This window comes from Phocoena sinus, chromosome 6, assembly GCF_008692025.1.
Source record: "Phocoena sinus isolate mPhoSin1 chromosome 6, mPhoSin1.pri, whole genome shotgun sequence".
NCBI lineage: Eukaryota > Metazoa > Chordata > Mammalia > Artiodactyla > Phocoenidae > Phocoena > Phocoena sinus.
In genome coordinates this window covers 81,933,994-81,948,532 of record NC_045768.1, presented here as the reverse complement: position 1 = coordinate 81,948,532, position 14,539 = coordinate 81,933,994, and the positions used below count along the sequence as shown (strand labels likewise).

Sequence of the window (14,539 nt, the reverse complement as noted above, 5' to 3'; positions counted from 1 at the left end):
TCCCTTAGTCTCTCCATGCCCAGATTAGAAGACAAGATCCAAGTTCATTCATTGGATGACCTTAAAGGATCCCCTTTATTGGTCACTTACATGCCACAGTCCATCTTCAGCTTGGTCCCCTTGGACTCTGGGCTCTGGCCACACTAACTCCTCACTCTTCCCACTTGCCATGAGATTTTTCTGCCTTCTGTCTGCTTAGAACTCATCAAGATTGTTCAGAGGATGCCAGTGGCACTCGGTCTTCAGGGCCTACCTCCTCACTCCCCTCTTATTTGCCTGGAACTCTGGGATCAGGCCTGATGCTATAAGGCATCACCACTCCCAGGTGATGTCTGGCTGCACTTCTGAGTCTGTCCACAAGATGACAGCATTTGCGAAGAAATGGCCCATCCCTTCCCTTTGTAGGGTCTGTGCAGAGTCGGGACACAGGGTAGTAGTGGCTTGATATTTGGCCTTCAATAGACTTAGTGACCTCTCAGTTATTCCACAAATAGCTAATTATCATCCATAATGTGACAAATATAGTCACTGGGCTCGGAAGCTCCAGCCCCATGAGGGCTATAAGCCATATATATAGGTGATTTCATTATTGGTGCGGTAAGTATAGAAATTAGGGAAGCTCATTAGATTTCAAGAGTTCAGAATCCCTCGTCCAGTCCTTAGGGACAGGCAAAGCTTCAAAGAGAAGGAGGTAATGCCTGTGTTGAATCTTGAATAAGAGCTTTGACTTCCCTGGCGGTAAGACTCCGTGCTTCCAACGCAGGGGGCACCGGTTCCATCCCCTGCTGGGGGAACTGAGATCCTGCATGCCGGAACGGACAAAAAAAAAAAAAAAGCTGGAAGAAAAGTGGAAAGGACATTCGGGGTGAAGGGCAGGCATGAGCTAAGGCACAGAGGTGAGAAGAGCTTAGAGATGATCACTGGAGCATGAAGTTCAAAGCGGGGAGTATGAGGAATGAGGCTCAGAGGAGGGTGGGGTGCTGGACTGGAAAGGCTTGAGTGCCTGGCCAAGGAGCTTGCACTTTTTCTTGAGAGTGATGGAGGTCTCTGAAGGCGATAAGGAGGGAGTGATGTGGGATATCAGATTGATGTTTCAGAGGGAGCTCTGGCTGCTACAGTGTGGAAAGTGGATTGGGGACACAGGGCAGGGAGAGCAGTGAGGAGGCTGCTGCAGGGATCCAGGGGGAGATGGTGAAGCCAAAATTATGGCTGGAGACGGCCCTGGAGAAGCCCCTCCCAGCCCACAAAAGCTTTCAAGGCTTGGCCCTTTGAAAGGGTTCTTGGCCCTAGGCATCCTCTCCTCTGCCATTTGAGCCACCTCAGCCCTTCTGTTCCTGAGACTCCGTTGGGCTCTATCCTAGCTCCTCTGGTTATTCTGGCTGGAACCAGGTCTCTGTCAGTTTCCACGTGGAGGCCGCAATGTCCTAGGTCCCTCTCAGTTGGTAGATCTGTAACCGTCAGCTCAGCATACACGCCAGTCCCTCTGAGTGTTATCCCTTCATGCACCTTCTTCTTTGACTCCAGATGGGAGTGTGACTGAGAGGCCTCCTCCACCAGGGAGCCAGGGTGAGCACTGGTCACTCGCTGCCATGCCCCCTCCACCAGAGTTCGTGTGCGCACATGTGAGTGAGTGTGTATGCAAGTGCATGCATGTGTACTGTCGGCAGGACTGATGCCGAGGGAAGGGCATCCCTAGAAAGCAGAGGGGCATCACCTGAGGAAAGGTCTGGAGGTAGGAAAGTGCAGAGGGGTGTTTGGGGAGCAGGGGGGATGTTGTTAGCAGGGTCTGGCAGGGTCGGGTCAGGGCCTGCGAGGTTGGGCCTGGAGCCATGACCGCATGCTGCCAGAAGGGGGCGCCACAGCCAGGTTTTGAGCAGGGATTGAGAGTCACCTTCATTCAGTCTCGTGAATATGCATGAAACCTGTTGAATTATGCAGATAGAAAGGATGTAAATGTATGTGCAAATTTGGTGCTGCCCTCCCCGTTGCTATGGAAACCAAAGAATAGCAAGTGGGGGGTCCAAACCCTAGGGAGACCAGGCTGGAGAGACTGGAGACCTGGAGACTCTCCTCTGTCGCCTGCTTTCCCCATTCCTGCTGTTTTGATCTCATTCTCTGTCTCAGTCTGTCTCCCTTTGCCTTGCTCTCTCTCCATCTCTCTGCCTCTCTCGATATTTCTCTCTGTCTTCTCCATCTCTACTTCTCCCTCCTAACTGTTTTTCCTTTCTGTCTCCTAGTCTCTGAGTGTCTGTCTGTATATTGTTGACTCCATGTCACAGTTGCTCTATGACTCAGACACTGTTTCCCTCTGACTCCATGTCTCTCCCTATCTTTGTCTCTGTGTCTTTAATTCCATAGCTCTCTCTCCTTCTGCGTCTCCCTCTCTCTGTGTCTCTGACTCTCCCTCCTTCTGCATCTCCCTCTCTGTGTGTCTCTGACTCACATCTTTATTTCTCTGCAGCTCTATTTTTGTGTCTGACTCTGTGTCTATTTCTTGGTCTCTCTCCCAGGTTCTCTCTCTCTTCTCTTTTGCTCTGTCTCTCTGAACCTCTTATCCCAATGCTTGTCTCCATCTGATGGGAAGGACAGGAAGCTGCACATCTGCCCTTGCCTGATGGGATGCTCCACCCCTGGCCCAGCTGCCCACATGTTCAAGGATTCCTAGACGCTCTCCCCACATAAAATCCTGTTTTTGTTCTGGCCCCCGTCACAGTGTTGCCACAGGATCCCCGTGACAGACCCAGGCTGACTGCCAGGACACCAGGGCTCCCAGCCTCTGCCTGCTGTGTGACCCTTACTTGTGTTTCTCCCTCTCTGGATGTGTAGCCACAGCTCTCTCTCCTTGAAGCTGGTGGGCACCTTGAGGCAATGATGTGCTCGGAATAGGGAATTGAGAGACAAGTCTTAGTGGTTCACCCATCTGGCCCTCTGCCCAAGGGCTGACTTGAGGGGCCTGGTGGGGCCCCAGGTATGGGGGCGTCTGGGGCTAGTTGAGACCAATCCTGGCCCCCAGAGAAGACCCTTGCTGAGCCACAGAGTCAAACAGCAGCCTTGCCACAGCCTGTCCATGCTTCTGCCTGCTGTAGCCTCAGCCATCCAGTTCCCTGTTTGGGGTCTTTTGTTTTCCTCTCCTTCATTTGGTTTATGTTTATAGAATACCTATTTCACAGGTGCCTTCTGCCTTCACAGATAAACAGTGATATAGAAGTGACATCTGGACTTTTTGTATCCCTGCCTTCCCAAGAAGGGGCTCTTTGGTCCAAGTGAGGAACCTAGACTCTTCAACCCCCAGTTTCCTATCCCTGGTGGCCTCAGTTTGGGGGTGCAAGAGTCATGGATCAAGGTTAAGAGAGACAGAGACATGCCTCCATACAGGGTTTGGAATGGGGTATGGGAAGCTCAGAACAGGACTTGGGGTGAGGGAGGGCCAGAGTGTTTTGAGGGCAGGTAGACCACCCTATGTAGAGGTGGAGGGCTTCCCCTTTTGGTCCTGGGCTCTGGGCAGCTTGCCTTACCTCCAAGCAGGCTCTATATATGGCGGATCTGGCTTAGGCCCAAGTGCAGGGGTGGCCAGAGCAGTCAGGGCAAGTCCCCCCTTCCTCCAAGAGGCTGCCAGGCTGAGCCCCCAGCAATCCTGCCCCTCCAGAAAGGACACAGACACAATCATTCTTCCCACTAACTGTGATTCACCCACGTTCAGGCCCGGGTGGGATCCCGCTGCCAGGAATTCCATGTGTGAATTAAAAACCTCCCCGCACACCCCACCCCACTCGACCTGGGCCAGTTGTGCCAACCCGGCTTGGAGCAGGGTCAAACAGGGTTGTCTGGGGGGCTGCAGGCAGAGCTGGACAGGGGGAGAGGACAAGGGGTCAGGAGAAAGGTGGAGAGACAAAGACTGAGAGACAGAGAATGAGGTAGCTAGCTAGATGGAGAGAAAGACTTGACAGAGGAGACACAGAGACAGGGATGGGGAGAAGCGAGAGCCAGAGGGGGCTCTAGTACCCACCAGGCTGGTGCTTATCACTTGACTGGATTATCTCATTTAACTGAATCTTCACAACAGTCTTAGGCACTAGGCATGATTATGATCCCATTTCACTCCTGGGGTAATTGAGGCACAGAGACATTAAGTCACTTGCCTGAGGCCCCAAAGCCATTAAGTAGTGGAGTAAGTATTTGATCCCTTCAGTCCCTCTGAAGAGCCAAGGAGAGAGGCAGACCTAGTGACAGGTGGAGACAGATTCCCACAGCAGCACTCCCAGGGAATTTGGGAATCCTGGAATCATCACGCAGCTGTGCAGGCCGAGGGCCTTCCCATCAGGCCAGCAAACTTGCGGGCAGCTTCCTGTCCTTGTTGTCTGAGATAAGGACTGCGGCAGAGAGAGACATCAGAGCAGGGAGACAGATGGAAGGGGAACTCCGGGCCACAGAACTTATGGGAACTTCCTCCTCCCTGCCACCCTGGGGTGCAGCCTGCCCTGCTCCTGCTTCACATCCAGCCCAGCCAACACCTGGTTCTGGTGGGGCCCAGGCTTGAAGACTCCTTCTTTCTTTCTCATGTCCTTGTGGAGCATGCTAGTTGAGAGGCACTTCTGCCCCACATCTCTACCTCTCTCTTTTCTTTCACTATTGAGAAATCCTTCCCATTGTCTTACTTCAGCCCCCTACGATAGCTTTTGCAATAAGAGATCAAGATTAGAATTTGGGGATGCTTTGATATGGGGGTAAGCCTAGTATACACTGAGGTTGCCTGAGCACACAGGGGAGGTCCCTGAGGGCTGGCCTTGGTTGCCTTCTGGTTGGATGCCCTTTCTTGTTGGTATGGGGAAGAGGATCATCGGCCCAGCCCGTGGGGACCTAGAGGGCTGAGCTGTCAGTGGCAGGGAGGATCTGGCAAGAAAGAAATCAGGAGCTATCCCGGGGGAGCTGGGGAGTCAGCGTTATGGTTTCTAATGTCTTAGCCCTGGTTTCAATTACCCCCAGGGTCTCCAGGGCTCCCTGACTTCTGTGGGCTTCCAAGCTCAAGAAGGCTCAGGACCCTTCTGAGAAGACCAGAAACCAGGGACTCCAGTATGGAAGTGTGGAGGCAGGGGAGCTTTTCCATTCTCTTCTTGCCCTGCACTTGGCTGAGAGGTACCAGACCAAGTAGGGCTCCGGGACAGCAGGGAGGCTGGGGAAGGGGGGCCCACCCTCTGCTCACAGGCCCCTGTGGAGGGGCTACATCAGCCAGCTCCATAGCACCAGCTTGGCCCCGCTGGCCTCATCCCACTCCTGGCTGCTAAAGCCCAGGGCTCTTTCTCTCAGCCTCACCAGACTCCTTTTTGGTCCCGTGACAACCCTGACTCCTGGCTCTCCCTCTGCTTCTGGGGCTAACCCTTTCCCTGCCCTCTCTGTCTTTTAATCATGCTTCCCAGGGTTTCAGCCTCAATTTTCTCCTCCCCTCCCCCTCGTCACTCCCTTTCCCTGCTGCCTGATCTATCTTGTCATCTTCCAGCACCCTCATAGTGCTCAGGTCAGTCTGAGATGTTGATGAATGTCCGTGCAACCAGCACGAGCCAGAGTAGAGGGCCCTGGGAGCTGTGGAAGAGAGACTGCACGCCTCTAGCCGCCCGCCCTCTCTCAACTTCTCTGCCCTCTCCATCCTTGACCCTGCTGGCTGTCATCCCACAGACGCTTCAGCTGGCCATGTCAAGCCCCAGTCCCCTCTCCAGCTCTGTGAATGGCACCATCATCTCCCAGCCACTCATGCCAAAAACCTGGGAGTCCTCTGTGCTTTTGTACACAGTGTTCCCTCTGGGCCTGGCACACAGTAGGTGCTAATAAATGGCTGTTGAGCTGAATTTAACTCAATTTTCCCTCTTGAACTCCTCCGCTGCCTCTGTCTGTTTCCCTGGGGCTTGGTGTCTCTGGCATTCAGTCTCCAAATCTCTAATCTTTGTCTTCTGAATCACCACAGTTGAGTTTCTGGGGGGAAGTTTCTCCGTTCTCCCTCTGCCCCAGGGAATCACAGGGTGTCCAGGAATGGAGCTGTGGGAGATGAAGTCTCGGGGCCACATGGCCCTCAGTCTGGTTTGGAAATCCCAGACTTCTGATCAGGGAGGAAGCTCTACAGCAGCACGGATCAAGGTGCGCTGGCACTGGACAGGGACAATCCTTTAAAGACATGTGCTTCCCCCATGAAGAATGGGAGGTGAGGGAGATCAGGGCTCACAGGAATAGGGAGAGAGAGGGAGGGAAGGAGGGACTTTGTGTTTCTGAGCAGGGAATTAGTTTCATGCAAATTTTTGCAACACAAGATGAAAAACTTCATCTGTGATTGTGTAAGTTTGTGTTCTTGCTCCCATCTTCCGACACACAGAGCTGCTAACCCCTAGTTTCCCTGTCCTCCCCTGTCCCTCTCTCCCCAACACCTCTGGATCCTCTAACCCCTCCCTGACCATCTGCTTCTCTTTCCAGACAGCCCGGAGCCTGGGATCACCTGGGGTGAGGGGCCTTGGGAGAGCCGACCCCGGACTGAGTGTCCAGGGGTCCTGTTCTCTGTGTATAGGGCAATACGGGGGTGCCTCCAGGGGCCATGGGAGCAGATGAAGAAGATGAATCTGAGTGCCCACCCTCTGTCCCCCAAAGACCTGTACCATCTCTTCAGCCCCATGGCCCTGCCCCGATCAGGCTGGAGGTCTCTCTCCCACGGGTCACTGCAAACACCTCCTCCCCAGCTGTCCCACCTCTAGCCTTAGCCCTTCTCACCACCCTCTACCGGCAGACTCAACTTTCTTGCTAGAAGGCAAATCTGGTTCTGTTCCTCACCTACTTTATGCCTTTCCAGACCTGTGTGACCTTGGCACCAAAGGCACTTCAGGATGTGGTCTCTGAGCCACTCAGGATGCCTCATCCTTCTGCCTTCTAGGTTTCTGCTTAAACCCTTACTGGATATCAAACCCTGTTTCCTATCCCTCGAGGCTGTGACCCATTCAGATAGGCTCCCTCTCCTGTATCCTGGGACTCTACCCCCCCCAGGTTCTGTTTGCATCATTCATTCATTCACTCATTCAACATTTATTTAGACTTATTTCACATGGTAGGAGCGCCTGTTCTGTGCCAGGCCCAGCTCTAGGTGCCTGGAGGTGGAGGCCACAGGCCTGCCCTCATGGAGCTCACAGGTGCCACGCAAGTAACTAGGTAGGTGAACATCACACTAACTGCTCTAAGGAAAAAGTATGACACTCTGGGGGAGGGCAGAGGGACTTAGTCTAGGCTTCTCTTAGGTGACATTTAGGCTGTCATCTCTTCCCTGAGGGGCCTGTGGAGTCAGACACGGCACTGTCACATGGACAAACTAAATACTTACCTATTGTTTTTAGTATCCATCTTACATGACTAGAATGTGAGTCTCATGAGGGCAGGAGATTTTTAAACTTTTTTTTTTTTAGGCAAAAAGTAAACAGTAAAGCACACAAATCTTAAGGGCACAATTTAAATTTTGACATATGTATGTACACTCTTGGAAACCTCCCACTCCCCCAACAAAGGTAACTGCAATTCCAGCTTCTATCACCATAAATGAGTTTTGCCTGTTCTTCAGCTTTATATAAATGAAATCATTCAATGCATACTCTTTTGTGTTTGGTTCTCTTTTTTTTTTTTCCTTGCTCAACATTCGGCTGGGAGCTTTATCCATTTTTGTTGTGTGTAGCTATAGCTGGTCCTTTTCCATTGCTGTATCTATATCACAATCTATTCATTCATTTGGTTGTTTCCGGTTTGAGGTTATAATGAATAAAGCTACTAAGAACACTCTTGGTGAACATACACAATAATTTCTTTTGGGTATATATCTAGGAGAGGAATTGCTGGGTCATAGGCTATACATATGTTTAGCTTAGTAGATCCTGCCCAACAGTGTTCCAAAGTGGTTGTAATGACTTATACACCCACCAGCAGTGTGTGGAGTTTTAGTTGCTCCACATCCTTGAGAGGGAAGGGATTTTTGTCTGTTCGGTTCATTACTATATACCATCTCTTAGATCAATGCCTGGCGTATGCTAAGTGCTCAATACATATTTATTGACTGCCTTATGAATGGAGGAGCCATCAGCATTCCTGGGGTCCTGTTCTGGCTCTGGCACTAACTTGCTGTATGACTCTGGGAAGGTGACTCCCCCCTCTGAGCTGTTTGCCTGTCTGTAGCATAAGGGGAAGGACCCTGGGGGCTTTGCCTTCCAGCACCAGCTGGGTGCTGTGAAAGCTGGACACCTGTTCATTCATTCACTCCACTTGTACTGACGAACATCCTTTTATATACCAGGGTGGTGAAGGTGTGATCTGTGACGTGCCACGGACAACCTCTTTCGAGTCAGTCAGCCAGGACCAGGGGTCACTGCCCATCTTATCCCCAGCTCATCCTCCTGGAGACCGCTCCTCCTCTCTCTGTCCAGCCCTGACCCCAGGGGGAGGGGCTCTGGACTGAGCCTGCAGATGGAAAATGTGATTAATAATCAAAAAAAACATCCAAGAGGAAGAGACCAGGAAAACAACTTGGGGAAGGCTCCTCGCCCAGGGGAGGGGGGCCATGTCCTGGGCTTTGGGACAGCTCCGGCTGCCCTCCCGCCGCCCTTTCTGGGAAGCTGCCACAGGAGTGGTTGATTTTAGCCAAAAGTGAAAAAAAGCCACCCTAATTATTTATGAAAAAGATGCCCCCCCCCAATGTAAATTATACTTCCCCTGGGAGCTGCCCCCTACTCTGTTACTCGCCTCTTAGTGGTACCCCTGCTTGGTCAGGCTGGGGGGCCCTGGAGACACTGGGCTGGGGGCAGAGGAGGAATTTCAACATGAAATGTTTTGTTCATTAACAGAGAACATAGGGGGAAATTCCCTTTCTGCCTGGGCCTGGGAAGCCCAGGCAGATAAAAGCTATTGTGAAAAATTGAGTCTGGGCTGCAGAGTCGGGTGAGGGTTATGCTGGGGTGGGGGTGGGGGGTCACAGACAGTCTCTCCCCTTCTCTTAGACTCCTGACTTTCAGGAGCTTCCTGAGCCTTAATCTTTCCTCCTTTCAGGGATTTCATTCCCAATGTCTCAGGTTGCCCTCAAACTTCCTTCTTAGCATAACAGGAGGAACTGGGGTTAGACTGGAGTTAGAACTTCCAACTAAGGAGGAAGGAAGGATATCAAAGAGAGGGAGGGGGGCCTTGGACCTATCCAGATAATTTAGAATTCTGATAGAATATGTTGGGATCGGTAGGCAACAAATCTGAGGGGGCCTGGAGCAGGAGTGAAAGCATCTCTATCTCTCAGTGGCTTTAGAGAACCCCAGGGAGGAAGAGGAGATGGCTCCAGAGAACTCCTGGAGTATTCAGCAATTCCAGGCTGAATACTTAGGCACCAACATTATGGCTTCAGCTCTCACCCATTCTCTACCTTTAGGGGATCTTTGCCCTTTTCTGGTGCCAGAGATTAGAGGGTTCGGGGCACACTCAGGTGGCGATACAGATGACAGGATTCCAGAAGGGGGTCTGCAGGGAGTGTTGTAAGTGGGGCCTAGATGCTGTCCCAGGATGTGTGTGAGTCGTCTCTGGGGGGCTGAGCTGGACCCTGAGTGTGTTGGGGGGGTGTGCTCTGGGTCCCCCTCCCTGGCTCAGCCTGGGGCTGTGTCGGATCAGGTTTCTCGGCGCCTGGAGCCTCTGCGAGGCCGAGCTGTTCCCGGGCCCCAGCCAAGCAGCCCCGGGCGCTGGCACTGCATGAGGAAGCAGGAGGGGGGTGAGGGGGAGCGAGGAGGGGGGCTGTGAGGGCGTTTACGTAACTGCCTCCTGGAGCCCGCCCGGACCCGCCAAACCCGTGTGGGACTCCGTGTGATTGAGAGCGTGTGTGACTCTGCGTGTGTGCCTGTGTGACACGTGGTGTGATTGAGTACATGATTGTGTGGGTGACTGTGTCTATGTGTGGTATGGTGTATAAGTGCGTGATTCGGGGAGTCCCGCCCTTCTGAGACCTCTAACCCCCAGCCCCAAGCAGGGGTCCCTGACTCCCAGTGTGCCATAGTGAGGTTCAATATACAAGTTTGACTCTTTGAGGCCAGGTGTGTGACTTTACATAATGTGTGTCCGGCATTTTTTAAAAATTTATTTTATTTTTGGCTGCGTTGGGTCTTTGTTGCTGCCTGTGGGCTTTGCTCTAGTTGTGGCGAGCGGGGGCTACTCTTCATCGCAGTGCACGGGCTTCTCACTGCGGTGGCTTCTCTTGTTGCGGAGCACAGGCTCTAGGTGCGCGGGCTTCAGTAGTTGTGGCACGCAGGTGCAGTAGTTGTGGCTCGCGGATTCTAGAGCGCAGGCTCAGTAGTTGTGGCACGCTGGCTTAGTTGCTCCGCGGCACGTGGGATCTTCCCGGACCAGGGCTTGAATCTGTGTCTCCTGCCTGCGTTCGCAGGTGGATTCTTAACCACTGCGCCACGAGGGAAGCCTATGCCTGGCATTTGTAGGTAAGATAGAATCTCTGTGTGAGTGTTTGTGATGCTGGGTAGCCAGGTATGTGCCTCACGGTGGACCTTTTTGATGGCATAGCAGGTTAGAAATAAACACCATTTCCCGAAGGAGTACTGGAAAAGGTAGGTGGGGTGGGGGCTCTCTTTCCTTGAGGACAGCAGGAATGGGGGAGGGTCCTTGCTACCCAAAGGCTTGGGATGGCACAGTTATCTTCTGGGGAAGGGGGATGGGAGGTGGTTCAAGTTAAGGTCACTTGCCAGGGTGGAGCCAAAAGTCTTTCATGGTGGGTGTAAAATTCCAGGGAGTTTTACAAAGTCAAGGTTCCAGGGAACCTCTCCCCTCCCCAATTTCCCAAGGCCTTCCAGAATTATCAAATCTGGGATAACCATCACTTGCAGGACACTAGGGCTCTGAACTGGGGGCGTTATTTCCCACTGCCCCTCATAGGAGAGGCAGATGGTGAAGATGGGGTAAGGCTGGGAGAGGGTGTCAGCGAATTGGGGTTTGGCTTAAGGATAGCGGTGCCATGAGACAGAGGGGGGCTGGTTCAGAGCTGGGGATACTGGGGATAGGGGCGCCTAATAAAGCTGGAGAGAAGACAGGGCCAGTTCTTGCAAGGCTTTGAAGAGCCGCCAACTAGGCTTTGCTTTGCCCCAGGGAAATGGGGTCCAGGAGGGTTCAACACGGAAGCTTAGAAAGCTCAGAAGCTCATGTGCAGATAGAGCATTGGAGCCAGCAGGAGCAGAAACCCACGAGTAATCTGTTGCCCCAGTTGAGATGCAAGGAGAATCGCTTTTTGACCAGGCGGTAGCGGCGGGAGGGAGAGGGGGGCCGCACCCCGATTGCTCAGTAGGTGGGCGCTGCCTCTGTTGGAGCCGCAGCTTGAGAGAGAACGCGCGTCTCGCACCGCCCGCCAGGTGTCGCTGCGGCCCTGGGGAAGTGGGCGCGGCCGCCGGGTACTGAGCCGGGAGAAGCTAGAGATCGACCGACGCCGGGATACGGTCCGACGTGCGCCTCTGGTCCTGGCTAATCCTCTGACACACCGATTTATCCGGCTGCCGGACCCCGGTTGCCCCGCATGGACCCTGTCCCAGCACCCGCGGACTTGGGCACTGCCGTCGACAGCCCAGGCGTCCCCAGGTGGAGAGGTGACGTTGGTCCGGGGCGGAACTCCCCACTGCTGTAACCTGGCAGAAAGAGGCTGAGTCCAGGACACGGGGGTATCCGGAGGTCGAGTCACCCCACCCGCAGATCTCGACGCCCGTCGGCGCCTCAAGGGGAGGGGCCCTCCCGCCCCAGAACCCAACCTCTCCCAGGCCTAGTTTCGGCGCCGGGGGAGGGGTAATTCCGCCCCACCCCCCACCCCAACACAGATTCTGTCGCACCGTCTCTATTCCTTCCCGGTGCCCACCACCTCGTCCCCGCCCGCGGCCTGCCTGGGTACTTGGAAGCTGCGGGCCCGGGGAGACCAGATAAAGGACACCTACTGTGGGTGGGGGTGAGCTGGATCTCAGCTGGGCGCCACTATTTCTCTGTGTGTCCCTAAGCCCCAGCCGGCTCTCTCTGAGCCACAGCCCCGACTAACCCCTGCCGGTTGCACTGAGGGGATTCTGCGGCCACGGAAGTGAAAGTGAAAAGCCCGGGCAGTGGCGGGAAGAAGGTTTTTCCTCTGCAGTGGGAGTCCCTGAGGCATTTGTTGGGAAAGGGCCCGGGCGCTCTGGGCAGCCTACTAGGGAAGGGTGTGAGGAAGCAGCGAGATACTTCCTTCCCCGCTCCCCGCCCCCAGGCCTTGCGCAGCTCCTGGGAGGGGCTAGGAGCAGGGATTATGGGTCAAAGGTCAGGTGAAAAATCCGTGGGGTGGGAATGGGGGCGGGTCACTCGTTCTCCGCCGCTGGCATTCACCCTTTCTGTTGCGCTCTCCTGTGGCCTCAGAAGGAGTCAGGTTGTCTAACCTTAATCCCCCATGTAATAGCCAGACCGGAGGCGCGGGGGCCAGTGCAGTGAGCACACCCGCCCCTCAGAGGCCCAGGCTGCGAAGGGAAACTCGAGGGGTGAACCTCCAGCGCCAAACTCTGGCACTCGCGCTCCGGCACTGCAGGTCCAGGCATAAAGGGCGCACCCTCCCTAAGACCCGCATCCTATTGGCGGTCACTCCTCAGGCCGTGTGTCCAGGGTTGGGGGGTGGGGTGAAAAAGGAGAGGGTAGTTGTGGCGTGTCACCGGAGACTTGGTGGGAAGCAAGGGCCTAGGTTCCCAGCCTGGTCCATGCTGGGTCATGCGAGCAAATAGCCTCCTCCCTTCAGCGCGAGGGGTGTTAAGTGTCTGTGCCTGGGCGGGGTGTGAGGTGGGGTCGTTGTTGGGGGGCGATAGGAAGAGGGGAGGCGCGGAGACCTATGGCCTACCCTGACCAAAGTGGGGCCTGGGGGCCCTGGCTCGCGCTCTTCTCACGGAGATGCCGGCCAGAGGACCCCGAGAGTTGGCCCGGGGTGTGCCAGGGTGTCGGTGCGAGGCAGTCAGGGCCTGAACGTGTGGAGGTGTGCGCAGCGGAGACCTGGCCAAGGCTGAGTGAGCGAGTGAGTGTGAATGAGCGACCCGGGGGGACTGGGTGCGCGCCCAGCGGCCCTGGGGGATCCAGCGGAGTGGGTGTGGGTGTGTGTGCGTGCGCGTTTTTGAGACCCGCGGTCGGGGCTGCACATGAAGCGCGGGGACTACAGCAGTCTGGAAGGCGTTTCCGAGAGAGGGCGAATGCGAGGGGGCCAAGTGTGCCAGTGCGGGCGAGTGTGCCCGCGGTGGGGAGGGTGCGTGCCAGCACGAGGCGAATGGGAGCGGGGGCTCACAGGCCTACGCAGGATGAGTGTGCCCGCGCCAGCGGGCCGCGCGTGCCAGGCGCGGGAGCGTGCCAAGGCGGGGGCACGCGGGGGCCGTGGCCGGGAGGGGGTCGTGGCGCGCGGCCGCCGAGGCGCGGGGAGACCAGGCGGGAGGGGGAGGGGAGCGAGGGCGCGCGCGGCCGAGCGGGCGCCCGCGGTCACATGGGCGAGGGAAGGAGGGAGGGAGCGCGCGAGGGAGGGAGGAGGATGGGGGGGTTAAAGCCGCCGAGCGCCGGGGAGCCGGTGCAGAGCGGGCGGCGGCGGCGGCAGCGGACGCGGCGGCTCCAGCCGGCGCGGCGCGGGGCTCGGCGGCAGGATCTGGCAGCGGTGCTAGCTCCGCGCTCCCTGCGTCGCTCCCTGCCGGGAGCGGTCGAAGGTCGAGGCGCGGAGCCCCGGCGGCTCGAGGGCGCGGTGAGTACCCAGCGCGGACCGCGCGCGGCCGGACCCTCAAACCCTCCGGCTGACCTACAGACCCGCGGCCCTCGTGCGCGCGGGAAGAGGGAGGGGACGTGCATGGGCCCGAGACCGGGGGGGAGGGGACAGGAAAGTTCACGGGAAACTTTGCCCGTAAACTCGGGGGCGGGGGCGCAGAAGCTGCCCCCCACGTCCGGGCGCGCCGGGGGTTGGGCGTGGTGGGAGGGGGGGCGGACAATCGGCTGGCGGGAGGTGGCAGGGGCCAACTGCCCTAGCCTCCCTGTTCTCCCTCACCGCTCAGCACCGCGCACAGGGTCTGGGAAAATTCCGGAGCTGGGGGGTCGCAGTGACCCCAGCGCGCCCAGAGGCGGCTTCTTTCTCCAGCAGAAATCTGGACTTCAAAGCGCCCAGGGGTGTGAATGGACGGTTGCGCGTCTGCCAGTGTATGTATGTCCGTGTGAATCCGCGTGTGTGTCAGCGTGAGCCCGCCTGTGGTTTTCTTGTGAGTCCGCCTGGATTATCTCCATTTAGTGGGTCTCCTCCAGTATCTCTTTATAAGTGTTCCTGTGTTGTGTGTCCGTGTAGGTCCGCCTGTGGTGTATCCCCGTCTCTTTGTGAGTCCGCCGGTGTGTGTCTCCCACAGTGCGGCTCTACATGAGCCGGCTTGGGTATCCCTGTATTGCTCGGAGGAGTGTATCTCCCCGTGCGTGGGGGCTGGGCCGCGGGGAGGTCACCAGACGGACAGCTCTCCTCCTCGCCTCCTCTCCTCTCCTCTCCCGAGCC

At 56.0% G+C, this 14,539-nt stretch overlaps 1 protein-coding gene across 3 annotated transcripts in view; it reads left to right on the top strand.

Annotated features, from left to right (window-relative positions):
* Positions 1 to 14,539, top strand: part of CNTFR (ciliary neurotrophic factor receptor) — a 58,220-nt gene that overhangs the window by 6,255 nt on the left and 37,426 nt on the right. Inside the window, exon 1 of one of the 3 annotated variants that reach the window (XM_032635286.1) lies at positions 12,767 to 12,788. The exons of 1 other annotated variant lie outside the window; for it this stretch is intronic. The gene's annotated coding sequence lies outside the window, so the exon portion shown is untranslated. Of the gene's footprint in view, positions 1 to 12,766; positions 12,789 to 13,582; positions 13,754 to 14,539 lie in introns of those variants that run through there. One more of the 3 variants, XM_032635282.1, reaches the window with a different exon arrangement.